Below are 5000 nucleotides of genomic sequence, written 5' to 3'. Positions count from 1 at the left end.
GCGGGTCTCTCGATCGTCCAGGCCGGCAAACTATACCCTCGGTAAAAAAATTTTACGAGGGTGAAATGTTCATCGTGGGGTCGCACGTTAGACGCGGACAGGCTACCGCGGGTCTCTCGATCGTCCAGGCCGGCAAACTATACCCTCGGTAAAAAAAATTTACGAGGGTGAAATGTTCATCGTGGGGGTCGCACGTTAGACGCGGACAGGCTACCGCGGGTCTCTCGATCGTCCAGGCCGGCAAACTATACCCTCGGTAAAAATTTTTTACGAGGGTGAAATTTTCATCGTGTGGGTCGCACGTTAGACGCGGACAGGCTACCGCGGGTCTCTCGATCGTCCAGGCCGGCAAACTATACCCTCGGTAAAAATTTTTTACGAGGGTGAAATGTTCATCGTGGTGTCGCACGTTAGACGCGGACAGGCTACCGCGGGTCTCTCGATCGTCCAGGCCGGCAAAGTATACCCTCGGTAAAAATTTTTTACGAGGGTGAAATGTTCATCGTGGGGTCGCACGTTAGACGCGGACAGGCTACCGCGGGTCTCTCGATCGTCCAGGCCGGCAAAGTATACCCTCGGTAAAAAATTTTTACGAGGGTGAAATGTTCATCGTGGGGTCGCACGTTAGACGCGGACAGGCTACCGCGGGTCTCTCGATCGTCCAGGCCGGCAAACTATACCCTCGGTAAAAAAATTTTACGAGGGTGAAATGTTCATCGTGGGGTCGCACGTTAGACGCGGACAGGCTACCGCGGGTCTCTCGATCGTCCAGGCCGGCAAAGTATACCCTCGGTAAAAAAATTTTACGAGGGTGAAATGTTCATCGTGGGGTCGCACGTTAGACGCGGACAGGCTACCGCGGGTCTCTCGACCATCGAGGCCGTCTAACTATACCCTCGGTAAAAAAAAATTACGAGGGTGAAATTTTCATCGGGAAGCCGCACGTTAGACGCGGACAGGCTACCGCGGGTCTCTCGACCATCGAGGCCGTCTGACTATACCCTCGGTAAAAAAAAAAATTACAAGGCTGAAATTTTCATCGGGAAGCCGTACGTTAGACGCAGGCCAGCTACTGCGGGTCTCTCGATCGTCCAGGCCGGCAAAGTATACCCTCGGTAAAAAAATTTTACGAGGGTGAAATGTTCATCGTGGTGTCGCACGTTAGACGCGGACAGGCTACCGCGGGTCTCTCGACCATCGAGGCCGTCTAACTATACCCTCGGTAAAAAAAAATTACGAGGGTGAAATTTTCATCGGGAAGCCGCACGTTAGACGCGGACAGGCTACCGCGGGTCTCTCGACCATCGAGGCCGTCTGACTATACCCTCGGTAAAAAAAAAATTACAAGGCTGAAATTTTCATCGGGAAGCCGTACGTTAGACGCAGGCCAGCTACTGCGGGTCTCTCGACCATCGAGGCCGTCTAACTATACCCTCGGTAAAAAAAATTTACAAGGCTGAACTGTTCATCGAGAAGCCGTACGTTAGACGCAGGCAGGCTACCGCGGGTCTCTCGACCATCCATCGAAGCCGTCTGACTGTACCCTCGGTAAAAAAAATTTTACAAGGCTGAAATGTTCATCGAGAAGCCGTACGTTAGACGCAGGCAGGCTACCGCGGGTCTCTCGACCATCGAAGCCTTCAAACTATACCCTCGGTAAAATTTTTTTACAAGGGTGAAATTTTCATCGAGAAGCCGTACGTTAGACGCAGGCAGGCTACCGCGGGTCTCTCGACCATCGAAGCCTTCAAACTATACCCTCGGTAAAAATTTTTTACAAGGGTGAACTGTTCATCGAGAAGCCGTACGTTAGACGCAGGCAGGCTACCGCGGGTCTCTCGACCATCCATCGAAGCCGTCTGACTGTACCCTCGGTAAAAAAAATTTTACAAGGCTGAAATGTTCATCGAGAAGCCGTACGTTAGACGCAGGCAGGCTACCGCGGGTCTCTCGACCATCGAAGCCTTCAAACTATACCCTCGGTAAAATTTTTTTACAAGGGTGAAATTTTCATCGAGAAGCCGTACGTTAGACGCAGGCAGGCTACCGCGGGTCTCTCGACCATCGAAGCCTTCAAACTATACCCTCGGTAAAAATTTTTTACAAGGGTGAACTGTTCATCGAGAAGCCGTACGTTAGACGCAGGCAGGCTACCGCGGGTCTCTCGACCATCGAAGCCTTCAAACTATACCCTCGGTAAAAATTTTTTACAAGGGTGAACTGTTCATCGAGAAGCCGTACGTTAGACGCAGGCAGGCTACCGCGGGTCTCTCGACCATCCATCGAAGCCGTCTGACTGTACCCTCGGTAAAAAAAATTTTACAAGGCTGAAATGTTCATCGAGAAGCCGTACGTTAGACGCAGGCAGGCTACCGCGGGTCTCTCGACCATCGAAGCCTTCAAACTATACCCTCGGTAAAAATTTTTTACAAGGGTGAACTGTTCATCGAGAAGCCGTACGTTAGACGCAGGCAGGCTACCGCGGGTCTCTCGACCATCCATCGAAGCCGTCTGACTGTACCCTCGGTAAAAAAAATTTTACAAGGCTGAAATGTTCATCGAGAAGCCGTACGTTAGACGCAGGCAGGCTACCGCGGGTCTCTCGACCATCGAAGCCGTCTAACTGTACCCTCGGTAAAAAAAATTTACAAGGCTGAAATGTTCATCGGGAAGCCGTCCGTTAGACGCAGGCAGACTACCGCGGGTCTCTCGACCATCGAAGCCGTCTAACTGTACCCTCGGTAAAAAATTTTTACAAGGCTGAAATGTTCATCGGAAAGCCGCACGTTAGACGAGGCAGGCTACCGCGGGTCTCTCGACCATCCATCGAAGCCGTCTGACTGTACCCTCGGTAAAAAAATTTTACAAGGCTGAAAGGTTCATCGGAAAGCCGCACGTTAGATGCGGACAGGCTACCGCGGGTCTCTCGACCATCCATCGAAGCCGTCTGACTGTACCCTCGGTAAAAAAAATTTTACAAGGCTGAACTGTTCATCGAGAAGCCGTACGTTAGACGCAGGCAGGCTACCGCGGGTCTCTCGACCATCCATCGAAGCCGTCTGACTGTACCCTCGGTAAAAAAATTTTACAAGGCTGAAAGGTTCATCGGAAAGCCGCACGTTAGATGCGGACAGGCTACCGCGGGTCTCTCGACCATCCATCGAAGCCGTCTGACTGTACCCTCGGTAAAAAAAATTTTACAAGGCTGAACTGTTCATCGAGAAGCCGTACGTTAGACGCAGGCAGGCTACCGCGGGTCTCTCGACCATCCATCGAAGCCGTCTGACTGTACCCTCGGTAAAAAAAATTTTACAAGGCTGAAAGGTTCATCGGAAAGCCGCACGTTAGATGCGGACAGGCTACCGCGGGTCTCTCGACCATCGAGGCCTTCAAACTATACCCTCGGTAAAAAATTTTTACAAGGGTGAAATTTTCATCGGGAAGCCGCACGTAAGACGCAGGCAGGCTACCGCGGGTCTCTCGACCATCGAGGCCGTCAAACTATACCCTCGGTAACAATTTTTTAGAAGGGTGAAATTTTCATCGGGAAGCCGCACGTTAGATGCGGACAGGCTACCGCGGGTCTCTCGACCATCGAGACCTTCAAACTATACCGTCGGTAAAAAAATTTCACGTGGGTTACATTTTCATCGGGAAGCCGCACGTTAGACGCAGGCGAGCTACCGCGGGTCTCTCGACCATTCAGGCCGGCAAACAATACCCTCGGTAAATATTTTTTACGTGGGTGAGATTTTCATCGGGATGTCGCACGTTAGACGCGGACAGGTTACCGCGGGTCTCTCGACCATCGGCGGCCAGCCAAAGCCATAGCCTAGTCAAAAAGTGTTACAGGTTGACAATTTTTCATCGGGAAGCCGCACGTAAGAATAGTACAGCAGGTCTCTCGATGAAACGATCACATTTCATGTAACGTAACGTAACGAAGGCAGGCATCGTACACCCTAACCCTAAGCCGCCTCTTGACGATGCCTAACCCTAACCCTAACCCTAACCCTAACCCTAACCCTAACCCTAACCCTAACCCTAACCCTAACCCTAACCCTAACCCTAACCCTAACCCTAACCCTAACCCTAACCCTAACCCTAACCCTAACCCTAACCCTAACCCTAGCCTGTTACTTAGGCCGTGTCAGGACCCAGGCTGGCATTATTCCTCGATACGTGTAGGTACGTGGTCGGCCTGTCTGGTACCGGGCGATCACGGGTCTCTACCGCAGGCAAAGGTACGTGGTCGGCCTTTACCGGGCTACCGCGGGTAGGTAGATACGTGAAGACCCGCATAAGCCCGTGGTACCCGTCTGGTACCGGGCGATCACGGGTCTCTACCGCAGGCAAAGGTACGTGGTCGGCCTTTACCGGGCTACCGCGGGTAGGTAGATACGTGAAGACCCCGCATAAGCCCGTGGTACCCGTCTGGTACCGGGCGATCACGGGTCTCTACCGCAGGCAAAGGTACGTGGTCGGCCTTTACCGGGCTACCGCGGGTAGGTAGATACGTGAAGACCCCGCATAAGCCCGTGGTACCCGTCTGGTACCGGGCGATCACGGGTCTCTACCGCAGGCAAAGGTACGTGGTCGGCCTTTACCGGGCTACCGCGGGTAGGTAGATACGTGAAGACCCCGCATAAGCCCGTGGTACCCGTCTGGTACCGGGCGATCACGGGTCTCTACCGCAGGCAAAGGTACGTGGTCGGCCTTTACCGGGCTACCGCGGGTAGGTAGATACGTGAAGACCCGCATAAGCCCGTGGTACCCGTCTGGTACCGGGCGATCACGGGTCTCTACCGCAGGCAAAGGTACGTGGTCGGCCTTTACCGGGCTACCGCGGGTAGGTAGATACGTGAAGACCCGCATAAGCCCGTGGTACCCGTCTGGTACCGGGCGATCACGGGTCTCTACCGCAGGCAAAGGTACGTGGTCGGCCTTTACCGGGCTACCGCGGGTAGGTAGATACGTGAAGACCCGCATAAGCCCGTCGT

This window comes from Mytilus trossulus, unplaced genomic scaffold (assembly GCF_036588685.1).
Source record: "Mytilus trossulus isolate FHL-02 unplaced genomic scaffold, PNRI_Mtr1.1.1.hap1 h1tg000936l__unscaffolded, whole genome shotgun sequence".
In the NCBI taxonomy this organism is placed as follows: domain Eukaryota; kingdom Metazoa; phylum Mollusca; class Bivalvia; order Mytilida; family Mytilidae; genus Mytilus; species Mytilus trossulus.
The sequence above is the reverse complement of the archived record's forward strand: the minus strand, read 5'-3'. Positions refer to the sequence as shown.